The sequence below is a fragment of the Phascolarctos cinereus genome, unplaced genomic scaffold (genome assembly GCF_003287225.1).
Source record: "Phascolarctos cinereus isolate Bilbo 61053 unplaced genomic scaffold, phaCin_HiC Scaffold_726;HRSCAF=1367, whole genome shotgun sequence".
Classification (NCBI taxonomy): Eukaryota; Metazoa; Chordata; class Mammalia; order Diprotodontia; family Phascolarctidae; genus Phascolarctos; species Phascolarctos cinereus.
The window spans coordinates 7593799-7617104 of NW_027556098.1; positions in this window are offsets into that span (position 1 = coordinate 7593799).

Below are 23306 nucleotides of genomic sequence, written 5' to 3' on the forward strand. Positions count from 1 at the left end.
AAGTCTGTAGGGTGGTGAGTAGAAAATCAGAGATATGTTGAGGTGCTGGTTTATCTCTCCTCTCCAAAGCTGCCATACCAATCTCACTTCTCAAACAAGTATGTAACATTGAGTTCTCATTCTCTGCTGACTTCAGAGAGAGCTGGTGGTGCAGTGGTTAGAGCTCTGAGAGTGGAGTCAAGAAGCTCTGAGTTCAAATTCTTCAGATATTTGTTAGCAGTATGACCCCAACCAACTTAGTAAACCTGTTTGCCTCAGTTTCCTTAATTGTAAAATGGGGAAAATAATAGCACTTATTTCACAGAATTGTTGTGAGGATAAAATAAGATAATATATGGAAAACATTTAGCACAGTTCCTGGCACATGATAGGTGCTATATAAATACTTCCCTCTCCACCACTAAGGAAAATCACACAAAATATTCCGATCTTGGCTGGATACCTGGGTTACATCTGTTATGTAAATATGTAGGTAAAAGGTAAGATCAATGAAAGATTAGCAAGTGTTATGTCAATTGAAAGGAGTGGGAGATCACTTCTAGTTGGGGTGAGGGGAGAGAGAAATCTTAATTTAAGGTAGCATTTTAATTAGACCTTGAAAAAGAAGGGGTAAAAATTAGATAAACCAAGGTAGGGAGAAGGGGCATTCCAGGTATCAGGAACAGAATAAGCAAAAACGTGGAAGAAGGAAAGCTTGTAGGTATATTTAGGAATGGCTAGGCTTCCTTTTTGGTCAGAGACTAGGATACATAAGGGAAAGTCCTTGGATCAGAGCTCAGAGAAAATGAGACTAATTCATTCAGGCACTCAAATGCCTATCTCAGGCATTGGAATTATCTTCTCCGTGTAGCAGCACAGTTAACCATCTTTTCAAGGACAATAAGTTCGGGATTTTCTGATATACCACAAGTTTAAATAGCACAATGCAATCATTTCGTATTTGTAGAGATTTATTCTGCCTATCCTGGCTAACATTTTTACCAACTTCTTTTTTTTATTATTATTATTATTTTTATTTTTAGGCAATTGGGGGTAAGTCACACAGCTAGTAAGTGTCAAGTGTTTGGTCTGAGGCTGGATTTGAGCTCAGGTCCTCCTGACTTCAGGGCCACCTAACTGCCCCTCAACTTCTTAATAATACATTGGTCTAAATAGATGGCACAATTTGGTCCCCAAATCTGGCTTGCATAAAAATCTTAATGTAATCTATAATTAGTACTATCTTTCAATGCAGACTTGTGTATGCTTTTTTCCTTTCAAAGAAATCTCATTTTGTCTGAAACAGGTAGGGTGGCTTACATTCTGGGGCAGACTGTATTCAGATCAACATGGTAGTTGTTGTTATTTAGTCATTTCAATCATGTCCGACTCTTCATGACCCCTTTTTTGGGGCTTTTCTTGGCAAAGTACTGGAGTGGTTTGCTATTTCCTTCTTCAGCTCATTTTACAGATGAGGGAACTGAGGCAAACAGGGTTAAGTGACTTGCCCACAGTCCCACAGCTAACAAGCCTGGGGGATGGTAGGGTGGCCTATATTCTGGGGCAAATTGTATTCATATCAATATGGTACAGAAAATAAAACAGCATGTATCCAGATAAAATGTACCTACTGTCAGGAGATATTGGGGTTGGGAAGGGAGTCAAAAAGATGCAAAAAGTCTGATCATTGAAAAAAATTAACCAGAAGAAAAATCAAGCAATTTAATCACAGATGTTAGCCTAGAAATATAAAAATGAGCTTTTGGAGGATGTGTGTGTGTGTGTGTGTGCATGTGCGCGTGCTTCCTTGGCCAAAATCTCCTGCTAGAACACTGTCAAATATTTCTTATTATGACTGAAAGATCCATCTAAAGCCAGAAGAAAAGGAATAAATGGAAGGAGGATTTGTAAAGAAGTATGGTGGTATTACTGGGGGGCGGTTATTATTATTATTATTTTTATTACAATCCTCAGAAGTACCTAGTTAAAGTTATTTCTCACCCATTGGCTTGTGGAATAGATTTAGTATTTCCACTCCAAAGCCCTAATTTGTCATCCCTCAATTCCCAAGGCATTTTCATTTTTCCAATGAAATTTTGTGAGGTCCTGCGGGGCCACCAGAGCTGTTTCAGAGATTCTGATGTGAAACTGACCTGTTTTTGCAGCAGTAACTAAAAATCTTCTGATCTTACAAAAATTATTTTTAGATCCCTGAAAATTCCCTTGGTGCAGCAGTGATGGAGACGATCAGAATATTTTGCAAAGGAAATATCTGGGAGGGTTGTGTGAATAAAAGAGAGATAGCCAGACTAGCACAGTTAAATCACAAAGGAACAGATAGAATGGATATAAAGGATGGGGACAAACTCAGCTTCCTTTGTCTTTGCATCTCACTCACTACATGAGAGATTTTATAATTCTTGGGGCTTTGCCAGTCATGTCAGAAGTGTCCTTATTAAGACTCCTGGGGGGAATGATGAAAGGTATAAAAAATGACTAATGAATCTAGAGTCAATGATGAAAGCTAACCTAATGAGATTTAAAAAGAAAAAAAAAACCTCTTCACACAAATTGGCAACCATAACCAATTCAAAAGAATTCAGGCTTTCTTTAAGTCAAGTTTTTTTCATTGGTCACTTAAAAAAATAACTTCATTTGAACTCATTTTTTTTGATAATATGACACTAGTTTGTTACTGCAGAAATATCTTTATTCAATTAGAGTAGGTACCCTACTACTCTAATGAAGTATTCACTCTGGCAAATTTTATTCACTCTGATGTTTTGACAGCTTACAAAGCAAAATCCTCCTCTCCTCCCCACAAAGTGTACCTTTTTCAATTAGTGTATTCATTTGTATAGTGTTCTATTTGTAATATCCTATTTCCTCATTTCTTACAGCACAACACTAATCCAATCATTTATATACCACAACTTTTCAGCTATTTTTCAGTTGATGGACCTTCCTTTAGTTTCCTTTTTTTTTTTTGGCACCGGGATAATAATAACAACAACATATATATGTGTGTGTATATGTATATGTATGTGTGTATATACATATATATTATATATGTATGTGTGTGTGTGTATTTGTCCTTATAGGACCTTTCCTTCTTTGATTCTTTTTGGGTACAGGTCCAACAGTGATATGAAGCTGAGTCAAGGGGCAAGAATTGTTTTGGAAAAACTTGTATGAATTAAATCAGAGTGAAGTGGGCAAAACTGGAACAATTCATATTGTAACATCAATATTCTAAAAATGAACAATTTGAAGGACTTTTATAAACTGATGAAGAATAAAATTATCAGTATCAGAACAATTTTTTCAAAGTCATAAGAACCATGATCAATAAAATGCTTTCAGAGGACCGACAATGAAACCTGCTACTCATCTTGTGACAGAGAGGTGGCGGATTTAGGGTGCAGAATGAGAGGTACATTTTTTTGAACACAGCCAATGAAGAAATTAGTTTTTCTTTACTACATATATCCGTTATAAAGAATTGTTTGCTCAATGGGGTGGGGATGAAGGGGAGAGAAAATAGATTTTCATTAATTAGAATGACAAAGCACTTTAAAAAAGAGAGAATAGAGAGGTGGTACAGTGGATAGAGCACTGGCCCTGGAGTCAGGAGGACCTGAATTCATATCCAGCCTTAGACATTTACTAGCTGCGTGACCCTGGGCAAGTCACTTAACCCCAATTGCCTCAAAAAAAGAATGGAGAGGTTGGAGGCTGTAGGTATGGAATGTCATAAGCACTTTCAGTTGGGATCACATTATTGTTAGTTTTGCTTAATTGTCTTACTCTGTTACAAGAGATCTCTTACAGGACTGGGAGTAATCTGGAAATGTTTGTAATGTAAAAACACAACATGTCAATAAAACTTTTTTAAGCAAAAAATAACAACAAACAACAGACATTCTAGAGTTCTGGTTTCTAATAGCTCTTTTTCAAACAAATATAATCACTCTGTGTATGTGTTGACGCTTAAGGGAAAAAGGAAAGGCCAGATAGGTGGGGTTTGCCAGGTTGAAAAAAAATGCCAATAAGATATAATGTAGTTCTGCTCCTTCCTTACCCCGTGATGGTATAATCCTCCTCTTTGACATACACTTATCTGCAGACTTGTGACTTCTGAGCTAATGCATCTTAAGCCCCAGGGAGATTCTAAGGCAAATCTAGAGGCTCAGTCCAAGATAGAGGCAGGTCTATGAAGTTTTCGTGACACTAAGCATTCACTGTGGGCCCCAGGTAGACTCCTGCTCTGTGGATATTTAGACAAGACATGCTAGGATGCCCTCAGTAATTGCAAGACATCAAGAAAGTTTATGATGTCTCTGCTTGACCCCAAAGGGCAAAACTAGGAGTAATGAGCAGATGTTTTAAAGGGACAGGTTTCTGCAGGAAAAAACTTCCTAATAAATTGTCGGCTGGTCCAACCATTCTGAAGAACAGTTTGTAACTACACCCAAAGGGCTATAAAACCATGCATATACTTTCACCCAGCAATACCACTACTAGGCCTGCATCCCAAAGATATGAAAGAAAAGATTAAAGGCTCTATTTGTACAAAAATATTTATAGCAGCTCTTTCTGTGATGGCAAAGAATCAGAAATTGAGGGGATGCCCATCAATTGGGTAATGGCTGAACAAGCTGTAGTATATGACTGCAATGGAATACTATTGTGCTGTAAGAAATGACGAGCAAGATGGTTTCAGAAAACCGATGCAAAGTGAACAAAACAGTGCATTGTACACTGTAACAGCAATACTGTAATGGTAATCAAATGTGAAGGACAGTTACTCTGATAAGACAATGATCCAAGACAGTTTCAAAGGACCCATGATGAAAAAGGCTATCCACCTTCAGAGAGAGAACAGATGAACTCTGAATGTAGATTGAAGCATGCTTTTTCATTTTATTTTTCTTGTTTTGATTTGTGTATTTTCTTTTGCATCATGGCTAATACGAAAATATGCTTTGCATGACTGTACATTTATAATTTATATCATACTGATTATCTTCAAAAAGAGTGGGGTGGGGAGAGAATATAGAACTCAAAATATTTTTAAATGAATGTTAAAAAAGTTTTAATGTAATTTGGAAATATCTAATGAAATAAGTAAAACTATATTTTAAAAAAAGAAAGAACTTCCTAATAATTAGAACTCTCCAAAAATGGGACAGGCTCTGTTGGAGGTAGGGGGTCTTCAAGTTAAAAACTGAATGACCATTTGATTAAGACAATGTAAAGAGGATCATCCTGTTCAGGATGGGTTGACTTAAATATAATTTGTGGACTCTTCCAACTTCAGCATTCTGGGATTCAAGGAGGTGCTCCTGGAAACCGTGGAATTTTTTTTATCTCCTCAACAATTCCCTAAAGGACCACAGAATCCCTACAGACCCTGTAACTAATGACTCTACCTTTCTTAAGAATCCTTCAGGTATTTGTGGACCAACCCAAGGTGTGAACAGCTAGAATGTCTGCATCACTCAAGGTTCCTTTCCCCACCCCCCACCTCCCAGAGCCTGCTCTAGGAGCCTCTGATGGCATCCTCAGGTTTGAAGTGCTGGGAAGTGGTGAGCTGACCACAGGGCATCAATAAGGCCCTCTATACCATGATTGTTTTGCAATAATATAACATAGATCCTTTATAATTATTGGCCTGTAAGATTTGGACTATGGTCACCCAATGAAAAGAAGATGCCTTCTTAAGGATGAATTAGCAGTGCAACCAGGACAACATAGCCAGAAAGCAGCCAGGTATAGTGGAATGAGCACAGGACTTAGAAGACTTGGATTTTAGTCTCTGTTCTTCATACTGAATTGTCATGTGATTTTGGGTGAGTCACTTAACCTATCTAAACCTGAACTCCTCATCTGTAAGATGGTAATAATAATTATTTCCCTATTCATTTTACAGAGTTATTTTTTCTGAAGGTAAAGTTAATCGATCTATTTAAAGGAATTTTGTAAAGCACTATACATTTACAGCGACAATAGTATAAGAAGAACAATAATGACACTAATTTGTGGTATTTATGGGGTCTAAATCAGTTTAATTTTGATAGTTCCTGAAATTCTTCATTTTTTTTCAACACAGGGAAAAAGGAATTTTTTTTTTCAGGGAAGTACTATCAGTTAGAATAAGGCATAAAGACACTGATTTTTTATTTCAATGATTAGATACATATTATCCCTACAAATATTTTTGTGACCCCCCATCACTTTCCATAGCCTGCATATATCCTCTAGCTTTGAAGGTGGGTACCCCTATGAAGATGACTGTAGACATTTTTAAGTTCTTTAAAGGAAATTACAGAATCACATTTTTCCTTAACCAGTAAAAATCAAGGCATAGACACTTTTTTTTTTGATAGTCATGAATGTTCTGGGACCTGGGTTAGGAAAGATCTATGAATTACGGCAGAAGTAAAGAAGATTGCAGGTTCAAATAGATATATACTAAAGAGACATATGTCAGTTAAGTCCTTCTCATCCTTTATTGGGGCCATCCTTTGAGGTACACTTTTTTTTCAGTAAGTCCATCTGAGTTTCATGGTGGAAAATCCTCCCAAAAAAGTAAAATTAAATTTGAATAAAATGATCTTTGAGCTGCTAATTTGATGAAAAACAATTGAGAGCTAATTTGCTATCCATGACAAATCCATCCTATCCATTCTACTATCAATGGTAAATTAGTGTGAACCTTATACCCATGGGAGGGCCTAATACTAAAGACTTTTTGGAGCAAATATTTTGAATGATACCTGGGCATCTTTGGAAATGTAGTCCTTCTACCCGTTCCTTCCCTTCTTAACTTGGGGGGGAAAGGAAAAAAAAAACATTACACAAGATTTGGGACTGGATGGTAGGAGGTCTCCCCCATGAAGCCTGAATGATAGGTCTCAGGTTGGAAGCACAGCATGACAGGAAGAGAGCTGGGAGTCATAGCAGCTGAGACAGCAGAGAGGCAGCTGTAGCAGTTCACCAGTGATGGCTGCAGTACTAGTAGAGATAGTGAAGCTACCTCTTCCAGGCCCACAAAAAGAAGGGAAGTCAGTTGGACTGGAGAAGCCCCAGTCAGGTTGCAGATACCTTGTGGTAAATGTAGAGGAACTAACCTATCTCTGCCCAATTCCTTTCCTACTTCCACTTACTTGTTCAACAGATACATTGTGCTGAATTATTTTCTTTATGCTGACTTTTGCTATTTTTCTTTATAAAACATGGTTAAAACACATATTGGCACATATGAGGGCAGGGGGCACGTCTGATGGGATAACTCAGAGAAAGTACTAGTTGGATGTTCCCATTTCCAATATGGAAGACTGTATGCCCATCTGGGGGACTTACTGAGAAAGAGTATAGTGTTACGACTCAATCTATAGCCCTCCCAATGCACAGAATCTTAAAACCTGAATTGGGCCTTTCACTGATCCTTACTTACTGTGTCTTACTAGTAGAGTCTATGCCTGAGACAAAGGCTAAGGCTCTTCTACTTTCAGCCAGGCAAAGGGGAGAAAGTCTCTCCTCTAAGCTGGCTCAATAGGCAGACAAAGGAGTGATTCATAAGGATTTCAAACCCACCCTTTTCTCCAGAGGGAAGGGAGAATGAGGACAGAGCTGTCAGCCAGCCACTCTCATTCTCTATAGCAACACCTAGTAGTAATTGTTGTCGTTTGTCCTTTGTTTTCAGTGAGGACAAATGACATCATGGGGTGATGTCTTGACTTGCTTGTGAACTGGATTTAAGTGAGGCAGAGTTGCCCAAAGCCTCACTCTCTCTTCCAGAGTCATTAAAATCCAGTGGCAAGACAAAAGTCAAGGACCTGACCAAGTTCTAAGAGCTCCACAGCCCCTGCTTCAGCTGCCTTCATGGCCATTGGAACCAATCGTTCTAATCCACCTATTCTGCCAAGGGAAGTCTTCACATGCATAGGGTAGATGTCCTAACTCACTGATAGGTTTGAGGCCTGTCAGTTGCCCTCAACCTGGTTTAGCCCCTCTGCTCAGACAGTTTTACCATGGTGTGGCCACTGTATATACTACAGTGGAAGCACAGGGAAGAGCTGAGTGACAGTAGGACACCAAAGTAGCCCTGAAAGGGTCTAGTCCTCCCTGAACATCCCATATGCTAGTATTATAGAAGAGATAACCATCACAAACACATCAACATTAATAATTCCCATTGTTCATTTTCAGCATCTGTCTCAAATAAATGTGCTGATGAACAGCTTCAATAGTTTGCATGTCAAAGCCTCGATAATAAATATTCTTCATCCACTTATTTTTTCCTGTGTGGATAGTTAGGCCAAACTTTTTGGAGGGATTACAGATTGCCTTTAGTAAGCTCTCCATTGTTCCAGTGTTTGCCGGAGCATCCATGAATAGACATACATCTGGAGGACTTCATTTTCTGTAAGGAATCCCTCTCCAACTCAGACTCTGCACTGGAACTTCTCCATGACAGTAACAAATGTTTTCAGCAAAGATACATCACCGAAAATGGACAGCAAGCTGGATCTGGAATTAAAAAGAGTTGGTGAGCAGATTGGATTGTGTTTGAGAAATTGCAGTGTTCTTAAGACTTCTAACTTTCTCCCTGAATTAAAGGCCCATTTTCTAAACAGCAATAGTCTTCTGGTGACATTGAATGATTGTGAGTCATGGAATACCATAATCTTGAAAAAATTAAAGCCTAAGGTCACCCAAGTTGCGATGGAGAGGTTCATGGTGTGAGCAGGGTGCAACATTTTACAAATGAAAACTTATACAGGAAAAATGATGTAAAGGATGCCGTCAGAAAAATGTATGTCTGGGGGAGAAAAAGACAGGTGAGTCGTTTAGTATTGGCGAGGGAAAGTTGACGTGTGTATTCCACTGTTAGGAAGAATTGAGAAAACCCCTTTATACATCAGGTGAACCTTTTATGGTAGAATTATAACAGAATGTGGACAAGAGTTGCATAGGATGGATTGAATAGGCATCAGTGAATTGTAATCTGCATTATTAGAAGAAATATCCATGTTGATAAGATCACAGATTCATTGGTATATTATAATATTAATCCTTATTAGCATCACTAGTTAATTTTTTCATCTAGCTGCCTTTTTCCTATCCACAAAGCATTTTATCCATCTTTTTTTTTTTTGAGGCATAGGGAAGCTATTTATTTCCTATACCACAAAAGAAAAAACAAAACCCTCAAAAACACACATTTCCAAATACTTAAAACCAAAAACATTGACCCATCATGCCTATTATATTCTTCCAGGAAGTAAAGACTCCCAGAAGACTTTTTGATCCTTCTAAACAAATGTTTCACTTTTATTTCTGATTAGCACTGTCTGTATAACTCACAAATCCAGGTCTCCTGGAAAGCCAGGGCATGGCTTTAGCTTTCTCAGTCAATTCATCTGTAGTTTCCTCCTGGCAGTGGTCATCTTCTTCTTGGAAAAATTGTTGCAAAAATAACTTCCTGTTGGACAACCAGCACCCAGACCTAGGAAGTCCCCAAATCTTCAGTTCACAAGGTAGCTTGCATGCTAGAAATATCCTTCTCAGCATCATTAAGTTAGGTCATATGTGCTCAGAGAAAGAAACATAGAGCAGGAGATGCAGATATGTACCTAAGATACAGTTGGAAGCTTCTCTAGGTAAGCACATGTGCTCACCGCTGGATGCAAGCAGGAACCATTGCTATTGGAAGGGAGGAGAATGGATTTCTCTTTCCTCCATAGAGGTCTGAAGAAGATGCCTGATTTCCAAGAAATTTGCTCCAAAGAGAGAGGTTCAATAGCTATCTTGAAAGAAATGGGTGATACATTGGAAAGAACATTGGACTTTGGGCTTACAAGGCCTAGGTTCTACTATTGGCTATGATACTTATTAGCTACATAACCATGGCGAAATAATTCCACTTCCCTGAGTTTTAACTTTCTCATCTGTGAAATGAAGATAATAAATAATATTTGCATGACCTACCTCACAGGATTGTTGAAAGAAATGTACTTTGTAAAACTCAAAGCCCTTTACAAATTTGAAATTCGATTATTACCTTCTCCAACCAGACAGATACACATTAATTTTGCACCATTTATTAGTAACTCATATCTAATTTTATTCTCCAGCTAACCAAAAACAGAACAGCTGTTTTCATTTCCAGCTTCCTGGCTTTCCTATCAATATCCTCTTCCTTCCTGTTTCTCTATTCTAGGCCTACGTTATTTCTCTTAAAGAAAGTTTCCAAAACTGAGGAAGAGGGATCTGTAGTATATAACCCTGAGAATACTACAAAAAGTGCAATGTTTTTCATCTTGGATCCTGTGTCCCTAGTAATGAACCAGTGCCAAAAATCCATTTAGAAACTGAAGCCAACATGTATTCCTGTATGACTTACTGCCGATAAACAGTTTGGGATTTAATCATAACAAGAAAGAGCAAATGGATACTGATCCTCAGCTTAACATTTAACAAATATAATCTCCATGCCATGCTGTGGTAGACATTCCCAGTCTTATTCACGTGTATAGATCCATTGCTGTCCTCCAGGGACAAGGAGTTCTTGTTGTTTAAAAAATCTTGGTGGTATTTAGTGATGCTTACTACTGTAAAAGCCATGAGCTTGTTCCAATGCGACAATGCATATACTATCTCCTCAAGAAGAAAAAAACTGTGTATTGGATTAGGAAAACCAACTGAGATCTTCTCCCTGGGCCAATTTGACAGTCAGACTGCCTGAAAAGTGTTGGGGGAAATGATCTCCCTGCCTTCCCTATCCACAGCCCACCTCAGGCCTTTAAAATGAATAATTTTTGACCAACCTTTAGGATCAGTTAGGATGAAGGTGGGCACGCAGGATTGACTCTGTCCAAAGCAAAGTCAAGATGGTCAGCCTGACCACAGGTTATACCTGGTTTAAAGGATACTCAAAATTCTTGTGAAAGCCACTAGAGTATGAGTATTTTGGATAGGCACCATACATGATAATGAACTGAGCCCAGAACTGAATAAGAAGACTAGAGGGGGATGGGTTGCATTTGGAAGATTGAACAGTGCTTTTATTGACTCTAAGCTTCTCGTTAAAATAATAATCCTTCTTTTAAAATTTTTCATATTTTACTTTTTTTCCAATTATACGTAAAAACCATTTTAGAATTTCTTTTTTACAGCTTCAAATGCCAAATTGTCTCTCACCCTCCCTTGCCTCCCCCCCAATTGACAAGACAAGCAATTTTAATCCATATTTTTTTCTTATCAATATTCTGCCAATGATGCTGAATAGTTGTGTTTCATAGAATACTCCAGGCTCTAAAGAATTAAGGCTGTGGAACTCCCTGAGGGAGATGGTGATTTGCATGGTGGGAGTAAGAAGACCTTAGCACATTACTAATAAAAAAAAAATTGCACAGGAGAAGTTGCATGAAGGCCATCCTCAGAAAGATGTGTAATCAGAAAAGGAGAGGTGACTGATAGACATATCATTTATTCCCTTTGATAACCATACGATGTCAAGATGAAGGAAGATTTGGACAGCTAGGTGGTGCAGTGGACAGAGCTCCAGCCTTGCAGTCAAGAGGACTTGAGTTCAAATCTAGCCTCAGACGTATGATACTTACTAGCTGTGTGACCCTGGGCAAGTCACTTAAACCTGATTGCCTCAAGAAAAAGCAAAAAAACAAAAAAATGAAGGATGACTTCCAGCATGTTGGATAGATCCTCTGTGGAGGATTTACTAAAGACATAGGAAAGAAGTGCGCAGAATGAGAGTGTATTGATGCATTCCCATTGACACCATTAAAGTACCAACAAAGATGGAATCAGAGACTCATTAAAGCAATGAAGTATTGAGAATATCTTTGGATGCTGTAATTTCTAATGAAGGCTGCAAACCACCATAGAGTTAGGGAAGCTTGTTGGAGACTCCATTCATAGGCAGACATATAGATGGGACAGCTAAGTGGTACAGTGGATAGAGTACCTACCCTAGACTCAAGAAGATGCTTTCAAATCTAACCTCACTAGCTGTGTGAGCCTGGGGAAGCCACTTAACCTCTGTTTGTTTCAGATTCCTCATCTGTAAAATGAGGATAACAAAAGCAAACCTCTTAGAGTTGTTGTGAAGATCAAATGAGATATAAATTGTAAAGCACTTAGCACAGTACCTGGCATATAGTAAATGCTATATAAAAGTCGTTGTTGTTGTTGTTATAGACCAACCTTGAGAGATTCCAAGAAAAGGGATTAGAGGGCCTTACTTTAAGTCAACAACTATACTGACGCTCCTCCTTTTTTCTTCCTTCCTTCCGCCTTCTCCAGAAGATATTCTTGACAACTGACCAGCCTCTGTCTGAACACCTCAGGTGATGAGAAACACACTACTACATTAAGGTAGCAATCCCATTCCATTCCATGAACAATTCCGGTTATTAGAAAGGAATTCCTTATAATGATAAGTTGTTTTTTTAAAATATAAAATCCTGCCTGCCTGTAATTTCTGCCCACTGGTCCCAGTCTACTTCCTGGAGGAACAAAGAAGAAATCTCCTCCTTAGTTTATCTGTGTGGGCTCTTTTATAAAATATTTTACATTGTAGACAAGGAATAAAATAACATAAGAGTTTGACTAGAGGAAAGAAAAGACAGCAATGAGAAAGAGAAAAAAAGAAGAAAAAGAGAAAGAAAAGAAGGGAGAGGAAAGCTAAAAGTCACAGGAGAAAGGAAGAGTATTTTATTAAATGGAAAGGGAGTCTCTGAGGTAGGGTTGGTTATACCTGTGGTGGCCTGTGTTTCCGCTCCTGGGCACCTGCCATAGTCTGTGCAAAAGACTGTAAATAAAGGAGAGAGAACTTTCTTGAAAGAGAAGATAGGCCAAGCACACACATTGTTCACACATAAAATTCAAAAAAATTGCAAACAAATTCTAGGTCAGATTGACCCAAGTTTTTGAATGCTTTCTTTACAGAGACCAGCACCCTGCTTCCCCCCGTTTCTGTGTAGGCCATTTCTATACAATAGGCTGAAAATAACCCATGTTAATCCAAGTAGAATCAACACTGAGGTTTTAATAAAACAATCTTTGCTGCTTCAATAACCTTTTATTTTTAGCATTTTTTTATCAGGTCAATTGAGTAATTCCTTTCGAAGAGCCCTGATAAGTCAATTGTCTATTCTAGGTTTTAAAAATGATGGAGAATGAGATGGAAATAGGGAGGACCTATCTGCATTTGAAATTATACTCTCTGTGCACGTGACTCTTTATACTCAAATGCATGTGATGTTCATTTAAAAGGTCAATCCATTTACTTAGTGTGTTAACCACAACAATGAGGCAGCCCATAGCCAGAAGACAGACTAACACCAGTTAGTACCACTGAGGGTAGCTATGTACCGTCCTCTTTCCCAATTCCACCCTTGTTATCCCATTGCCCAATTTCCACCAGGCGCAGGCCACCCACTGGACCCCCACGTTCCCCCTACATCTACTGGGGGTACCACAGAGCCCCATTCCATTCTTACCTTTGGACCCACTGTCCTCTTGGTTGAAGACCATCTAATCTGTCATTGTTTCACGAGGTCCTCAGGGCCTTGTCACCTGCGCTATTTCCTTCTTTGCCAGAACCTAAACTTGGCCTTTCCTCCTGCCATGAACATGCACTTCTTTGCAAAGGTGGGGGACTATGGGAGTAGAATGAATAGGAAAGTTAGACATTTATGTCATGGACTCATTCACCTTCATAATCAGATGCCCTCAGTCTGGGTCCTCTTGAATTCCCTATCCCCACCAGATGCTCACTGGGCTTGAAATCAGGAAGACTTATTTAGTTCAAATCTGGCCCCAGGCACTTATTAGCTGAGTGACCCTGGACAAGTCACGGGACCCTGTTTGCCTCATTTCCTCATCTATAAAATGAGCTGCAAAAGGAAACAGGAAACCTCTCCAGTACTTCTGCCAAAAAAAAAATGGGGTTACAAAGAGTCAGACATGACAGAAATGATGCGACAGCAAAGAGATGCTCTCTTTTCTCACACAAAGGCTACTGGGTGTTCAATATGGCACCATCCAGGTATATCCTTCTGTCAAGGACCTGACATCACTGTTCCCAAAAAGCCTGAATAACTTCATGGAAAGGACGCCAGACCCACTGTATACTCGTTCTTGCCTACTAGGAACCCAGGCTTAGGGAACTGGCTTCCACCCACTGTCATAACACTCCAAACCCTCCGTTTTGGTTTTTTTGGTTCTATTTTTTCTTTACAAATTAAAGGTCACACAGGATCCTACACAAAGGCCTTTAGAAAACCTTTGAGGACCCAACAGGGATTCCAGGGATCCAGCATGGAGAACATCCTACGTGTTCTTTTAGAGCCTGGGGGTTAATCAGTAACTGCAGAAAGTTGTGAGCCCTCCTCAAATTAGACTCAAAACCATTCCACTTTCAGAGACTTTTTATAACAGTGGCACCATGATTTCATTAGCATGAAAGTTCTCTCCATACCTGATAAAAATGATTTGAAAATGCATGACTCCTTGCCCCCAATAGTTCTAGGTCTGTGAAGGTAGAGTCGGAAGGAACTTAAGAGGCGATCTGGTCCACTCCCTTAATTTTACAGGTAAGGAAACTGAGGCCCAAGAAGATTAAATGATCTGGTCAAGGTCAAATAATAAGTGTCAGAGGTAGGATTTGAACACAGGTCCTTTGACTCCAAAGCCAGTACTCTTTTGGCCCTAGAAGTAGCAGAATCAAACAAAGAATTTCTGGGCTTCAGAAGTATGTTTGACGGTGTATAGAGAACTAATTGCAGCAAGCTATCAAAAGCATGGCCATTTAGAACTCAAGTCTTTGGGATTACAGAGTACTTGAACTTTCTAGGGTAGATAAAGAACATGAAAAGGGTCATTTTTTTTTCAGACTTCCTTCTTCTATCTTCGTGTAGCTTATGTTGCAGTTTGGTAGTTGTAGAAGGTCAGTCTGTTTTCTTGAATTAAAATAGACCCTAAACTGTGCCATCAAGTCCCCAGAGAAAGCATTCTTAAATCATCTGTGTGTTGTGGGTCCATTTGGGAACCTGACAAAATCTATGGACCTCTTCCCAGAACAATGTTTTTAAACATATAAAATAAAGCATACAGAAATAGAAAGGAAACCAAAGGTTAGTGAAAATAAAAATGTAATTTTTTTCTCATCCACTTTTATAGACATCCTGAAATCTCTCTATGGATCCTGTGGGGCTCTATGGACCTCAGGTTAAGAATCTTTACTCTATAGAGACGCATAAGTAACTCAATATCCATGAAGCTCAAAGATGGGGATTTTTTTTTAGACCTTTCCAACTATTTTGAGGGAGCCCACAATCTGATACCACCACTTATTAATATATCACGAGAAAGTCAACCAGGCTAGTCAGAGGAATGAAAATAGTAGCATGCATGGGTAGATCGAAGAAAGTGGGGATATTTAGCCTAGAAAAGAAAAGACTCATGGTAGTATGCTTAATGTATTTCAAAGGCTTACATGCGCAAGATGAAGTAGACTGGTTCTGTCTGTCTTCCAAGAACAGAGCTAAGAAAAATGGGTGGAGACAGTTTTCAGAAGCAGGTTTTGGCAAAATATAAGCTGTACAAAAGTGGAAATGGCTGCCCCAAGTGGTAACAAATTCCCTGTCACTGGAGATCTTCAAAAAGAGATTGGAGGACCACTTGTCAAAGATATTAGGGAGACCATTCCTGTGGAGGTACTGGTTAGAATAGATGACATCTGAGGGCACCTCCAAATGTGAGATAGCATAATTCTCACCCTCCAAACTCAAGGAGAATTTGGCCAGTCTTACCATCTGAGTGCCTGTTGCCTTAGATTTCTTGTTAAGTGAAATATAGTCCTAAGTGACAACTTGTTAGGCAAAGCTTATGAACTCCTGCACTATTGTTGTTGTTCAAAGGTTGGTATTATTTATGCCCCAATAATAAAGGATCTGTGTGTGAACATGCCCCCTGGCAAGTCATAATTTTGGGCACTGACCCAAAATTCTCACCCATAGCCTCGCCAGCTGCTTTGTACCTGCCCAGCCCTGTATGTAATCCCTAAATCAATGACTTCAGTTTCACCCCTTCATCCTTTTATCCAGAAAAATCAGTATCCATGTGTGAGTTGCTATAAATAAACCCTTTCACTCAACCTATGGCCTAGCAGGGAGAATTTGGTCCATCCCTACAACAATGATGTGCCCCTGAAGTGAGATCTCTCTCCCCACCCCCACCCCCAGCCTTAACTTCTTCATTGGTTCAACCCAGTTATAGCAGGCATAGACATTTAAGCAATGGAGAAAGCTAACGTGGATGGAGAAGTTGACTTAGATTTAGTGCAGAGTACATCAAGGAAACAAAAGATCCTTGGAACTGGAGAAAACTACTTTTTTTCCTGTCATTTTCTTACTAGGGGCAGGAAAATCCCTTATAGTCTCTAAATTGTTCATAAGCTCCAGAAAATATAGATCACCATTTTCTGGGGCCTGGAGGAAGTCAAAATGAGGCAGGAATATAGGAGATATATATAGATATAGATAGATAGACAGATAGATAGATAGATAGATAGATAGATAGATAGATAGATAGATAGATAGATAGATAGATATGGATACCTAATTAAGCCTCTGTGACCCTGAGCAAGTTATTTTACTTTCTTGGGCCTCAGTTTCTTCATCTGTAAAATGAAGGGGTTGGACTAGATGACGTCTTAAGTCCCTTCCTGCTCTCAATCCATAATCCTAGGCCCTGGTGAGTGGCTGCCATGTCTGACCTTCACTGAAGATATGGGCTTTCATTTTAAACCAAGAGTCCAGCTTTCTCCTCGGGGAAATGAGTCAGTTCTTTACTTATGTAGCCTGGTAAACTCAGTCTTGGGAAGATCATCCTCTAGTCAAATAGCAACAGGGACCAACCACTACAGCCCTGAAGAACAACTCAAGTATTTCTTCCACCCACCAGAAAGTTCACAAGTCTCTGACTTTCTGCACCCCAGGGCTTGGTCTTTACCAATCTGTCATTGTGGGCAGAATCTCCTGAACTAATGATGATGGAGAAACATTATCTAATGTATTACATAAAGCAGATGTGTGATTCCATAAGCCTGGGGTCTCAATACAATCAATGTGAATTAAAATAAGTTTGGCTGGAGACATTCAATAAAAATTAAAGAATGCCATCTATTGAAATGATGATGTATATTTTTATACTATAATAATAATAATAATATAGGGATAGGGACTGGACTTGTAATTTTATTCTAATAGGGAACTCTCTCTACCAAAGTAACTTAGGTCTCAGGAAGTGTCCTAGAGCACAGGGAGATTGGTTAAGTGACTTGCCTGGGTCACACAGTCAGGGACTTGAACCCAATTTTTCCTGGTTTCAAAGACATCTCTTTACCTGCTATGCCATGGTGCCTCTCTAATAATATTTTTGATTTCAAAAAAGTTTTACATATATTACCTCAGTCTAGCATCACAACAACTCTCTTTGGCAAGTAATACAAATATCATTCTTGTCCTCTTTTGTCAGATGAACAAACCTATGCACAGGGAGGTGAGCAGCTAATTGCCCAAGTATAATATCATTACATGCAAATCCATTGACTTATTAATAATATTTAAAGCTTATATGAAATTGAATCGATGGTTGAAATTCCTGAGAGGCCACAGATCCTGGAACCCATCAACCAGGCTGGAAAAGAAGATAGAAAAGTTATCCCATCCCCCAAATTGGACCCAAATTACCCGGAAACTACAGTTTGAACATTGTAAGCACAATTTTGGCTGGGAGAATGGGTGGCATCTGACCTGCAGGAACCCATCAGTGTGGAATAGAGAATGGGCACCCAGAAAGAGCTTGACTCACAAACTAACTCGATTCCTCTGAAGATGGTATTTTTTTGAGGCTGAAGCAAAAACTGAGTTGATAAGATGTGTCTGAAAGGGAGTCTGCTAAGGTGCCAGTGATTGCCAGTGACATTTTCTGAAACAAAATCGTTTGCATGACATACAACATTTTACGTTCTTTAAAGAAAAACACTGCTGCAGAATCTGAGTTTATCCAAGGTCATATATCCAAAGATAAGGCAGAGGGAGATATTTAGCTCTATCCCATGAAACTTATGCCTATCCATGGTTTACTTCCCACTGGACTTTGAAACATAAGGAGAAGCTTTTGTAACTTCAGACTTGATTTCTTGAGAGATGCCAAAAGACTGGTTCTGGGAACTTAAAGTAAATGTGTGCAGAGGAAACTTTGGGACTCAATTTCATTTATTCTGAAGAGCATGATTTTTCTTTTCCAGAGCAATTATGTTTTATCCTGCAGAGTGTGTTTCTGGCCTGACAAATACCATAGGTGTGTGGGAGGAGTGAGATCTGTGAGAACGGAGAGGATGTAACTTGTTAGAGTTTCAGAAACTGGTTACCAGTCTGTGCCGAGGCTTGAGCATGAGGCCAGTGCCCTGATCCATGATTTGGGGTGGTGTCTGTCTTTGAAGGGAAACTCTGCTTAGTGATACAGAAAGTAAGGGAATTTGACTGCTTTTCACATTCCACATTTCACAACTGAAGAATTGAGCCCTTTGCTTCTCCAGAGGTTGCCTTGCTGGGCAGTGAAAATCTAGAAATGAAAAACTGGATACATTCAATCTCAGTGATTTTTTGGGAGCAAGCTCAGTTTTTATAAATGCAATCAATCAACTATTGAAGTGCTTTTAATTTTTTTAGAAGAATTACAGGCTTTAGAGCTAGAAGGAGACTTAGAAGAGTATCTAGATCAGGAGTGAGGAACCTACAGCCTTGAAGCCACACGTGGCCCTCTAGGTCCTCAAGTGTGGCCCTTTGATTGGATCCAAACTTCACAGAACAAATCCTTTTATTAAGGAGATTTGTTCTGTGAGGTTTGGATTCAGTCAAAGAGTCTCACTTAAGGATCTAGAGGGCCCCATGTGGCTCTACCCCTGGTCTGGATTAACCTCTTCTTTTTATAGATGAAGAAACTGAGGCACAGAGAGGTTAGGTGACTTACCCAAGGTCAGCTAGCAAATTGCAAAACCGTGATTCAAACCCAGACTCTTTGACTATAAATACAGGCTATAAATAAATATCACCATTGTACCACAACAGTAAATTAACAGCTAGTAATTTCCAAATCCCTGATTCAAATCCAGATTCTTTGACTCCAGGCAGCAAGTTGGTGCAGCAAATAGAGTGCCCAGCCTGGAGTCTGGAAGACTCATCTCCGTGAGTTCAAATCAGACTCAGAAACTTGTGTGACCCTGGGCAAGTAACTTAACTTCATTTTTCTCAGTTTCTCATCTGTAAAATGATCTGAAGAAGGAAATGGCAAACCACTCCAGTATCTTTGCCAAGAGAACTCCAAACAGGGTCATAAAGAGTTGGACACAACTGAATAACAGCACAATGCTCTCTCTACTATGCCTCTGTAAGTCTTTCCAGGTAGTACCTTTCATGTTTTTATCTAGTATTTAAAGAAAAACTTTAAAAATAAGATTAAAATCTATTTAGACTTTTATATATAAAATGTGGAACAACTAGGTGGAGAATTAAAATAGAACATCAAGAAAGGTTGGTTTTAACTCAAGGTACATCTTATTGGCCAGATCACTTTCATCTTGCAAATCCATTTTCATAATATTTTGAAGCCTGAGTGTTTTTTCTGTTACAGATGGATCAAACCCAATCAGCTCTTAGTTATCTAATAGCTATTAACCTGATAAAATTCAGCTAGATAAATGCAAAACAACATGCTACAAGACGAGCCCCAGAGCAAATGGCAGTCTGAATGATGAATAGCAATATTACCATCCAGAAGTAAATAGCTCCTAGAATAGATAGGCAGGAAAACTGGAAAGGCTTAACTGGAAAAACATTTTGTGAAACTATCTAAATACTCATAATACACTGACTTAATGAAATGGAATATTGTCAAGCAAGAGTCTAGAAAAAAAATACAATGTTCTCATCTAATAGGAATCAATGTGTGTATTATGAATAGCTAGATGAAAAAGAATTCTTTTTTTTTTTCAGGGGGAGGGAAAAGGAGCAGCAGAACTGACCCAAACATCATCTGTGAGAATATTTCAAAGCCAAAAAGCCTCTAATGGGAATGTCAGAGTTGATATCCTTCTTGCTGAATTTCAGTACATTTACATATTAGGTTATGAAATCACTGTGTCTCAAGAATAGTTCCTTTGCTCTGACATTTAGACCAGAGTAGACATGATTGGGTTTAATTACTTCCCTTATCATTTTTGAAGAGCAGGTTTCCATTTCCAGCTAGTGCACTGGAAGATGGTGGACTAGTTCTGAGCTTCTGTCAGATGTAATCACACTCCCGGGATGCTTCAGGCCTGTGCCAGTTACAGTTTTAATCCTCATGAGCTTTCTGCCAGTGTGTTCCCAGATAGGGTATAGGACACAAACGTTATTTACAATTTCAGATTCATCTTTTAATTAAGACTGCATGGAAGCTTCTCCAAGGCTATGGGCCTGAGAAGCAAAATCAATTGGATTGGGGTTTTTTTGGGTGGGTGGGTGAGGAATTATTCTTTTTTCAACTTTTGTGAGAGTTTTAGTATTAAAAAGGAAAATGAAAAAAGGATGAGTATAAATTCACCAGTTAACCTGGACCATCTTCAGCTGCTGTCAGAAGCTGAGGGCTCATCTGTTCACCATTCATTCACCTCTTTTTTAATTATATTAACTTGATTTTTGCCAAAAGACCAAGAATCCCAGTTTGTTTTTATGCATTACATAGGCAATAGAAAATGTAAGAATGGTGACAAGTCAAAGTAACGGGTGAGAGGGTTTTCAAAAAAATATTAAAAAAAAATTTATGGGCAGATTTTCAAGTCTGAAAAAAAGAAGAGCAAAGAGAAAGGATTGAGTGACCAGGCCATCATGAATACTCTTCTTCTTTCATTTCTTTTTAAATCTACAGCTGCTACCACCATCTTGTGCAAAAAAAAAAAAAGACAGAGGCTGCAACAGGAGTGACTGCTGTGTGGTGTGGAACTGCCTCTCAAGTTAGTTTTTCAATGATAATCTGTTGTGATTATTCTCTCTTCCAATTATATGCTTGTCTTCATATGAACTCTTCAGCCTATCATTTAAGGATCTCCACCAGCTAACTCCCACATTTTGGCATAGTTGACGGGAGCATATAATCATAGGCCTAGAGCTGAAATGATCTCAAAGGCCATTTTGTAAAAAATTTTACAGATTTATCTGCTTGTTTTACAGATGAGGAGACTAGAGCTCAGAGAGGATAGGTGACTTGTCTAATGTCACACAGATAATAAGCATAAGAGGTGAGATTTGAACCCGGCCCTTTGTCTCTAGAGACAATTGAGGGAGTGAAAGAAGGAAAGAAATAAACATTTATTTTAAGTGCCTACAATGTGTGAGGCCCTGTGTTAGGTGCTTTACAAATATTATCTCATGTAATCTTCACAACAACACTGGGAGGTAGCTAGTATTATTATCTCTATTTTACAGCTGAGAAATGGAGGCAGACAGAGGTTAAGTGATTTGCTCAGGGGCATATAGCTAGCAAGTGTTTGAAACTGGATTTGAATTCAGATCTTCATGACCCCATGCCTATCCATTAAACCACTTAGCTTCAAGTCCAGTGAGGAGCAAAATACCATGATGTAGTAGAAATAATCAGAAGACCTGGGTTTGACTCTTGTCTTTGTCATTTACTACCAGTATGTTGTTGTTTTGGTTGTTGTTTAGTTATTTTTTCAGTTGTGTCCAACCCTTTTTTGGGGTTTTCTTGGCAAAGATACTGGAGTGGTTTGTCATTTCCTTCTCCAGCTCATTTTATAGGTAAGGAAACTGAGGCAAACAAGGATCATACAGCTAGTGTCTGAGGCCATATTTGAACTCAGGTCTTCCTGATTCTAGGTCCAGCAGTCACAGTCTATCCAGTGCACCATCTAGCTGGTCCCTAAACTCTAGGCATTTGCTGCTCCAGCCATTCATATACGTTGTCCCACAAGCTTCAAACACATTCCCTCATCATCTCAGTCAAAATCCTCTTCCTGTCTTTGGGACTCAGCTAAGGTAGTACCTCCAACCATGAAGTCATCCCCAATCTACCTATAGTAGCTAAAATCATTTCTTTCCTCCTTAAATTTCTGTTACCACTTTGTCTGTGTCTCTTCTTCACTTCCATCAAATGCATCCTTATGTTATTTTTTAAAAACTCTATGTATAAATCATTCCCGAAACTATGCCTCCAGGGTACAGATCATTTGTCATCTTTGTTGCTCCAGAAACTAGCCCAGTGCCCTGCACATAGTAGATGCTTTATCTAAGTTTGTTGAATTGAATCATAGAATTGCAGAATTGCAAGAAACCTTAGATTGGGAGTCACTTAACTTCTTTAGATTGGCAAAATGAAGTGATTGGATGAGATCATAGGATCATAGATTTAGAGAATGGAAGGGAACATTGGGATAATCTAGTACAAGTGTCTCACTCTAAAGATGTTGTTGTTTGTCCTTCATTCTCGAAGAAGACCAATGATATTATGAGGAAAGCCTAGAAAGGTAAAAATGATTTACCCAGGGTTGCACAAGTAGTAACTGGCAGACCTAGAAATCAAATCCAACTCCTCTGACTCTAAATCTCATCTAAATCACATGATTCACAACTGTGAAAGACTTGGGAACTCTGATGAAGACAATGACCAAAGACAATTTCGAAGGACCCATGATGAAAAATGCGATTCACCTCCAGAGAGAGCATGCTAATTAACTCTGAGTGCAGATTAAACCATACTTTTTTAATTTTTCTTTATTTTTCTTGGGGTTTTTTGCCTACATTTTCTTTTACAACATGGCTAATATGGAAATATGTTTTGCATGACTTCACATGTGCAAATGATATTACATTTTTGCTTTCTCAAGGACGGGGGAGGAGTGAGTGAGAGGGAGGAATTTAGAACTCAAAATTTTTTAAAACGATTGTTAAAAATTTTATATGTAATTGAGAAATATTTAACAAATAAAATCACATGGTTCTCATGATTTCTATATCACCCAATCCTACCACTTCCCAAAACAAATATAAACTACATCCCTAGCAAACAGCCATTCAGCAACTTCTTGAGAATCTCCACTGACCAGGAACTCACTGCTTCCTTTCTTTTTTTTTCTTTTTTTTGGCTTTTTTTTTCCCTTGGTGAGGCAATCAGGGTTAAGTGACTTGCCCAGGGTCACACAGCTAGTAAATGTCAGGTGTCTGAGGTGAATTTGA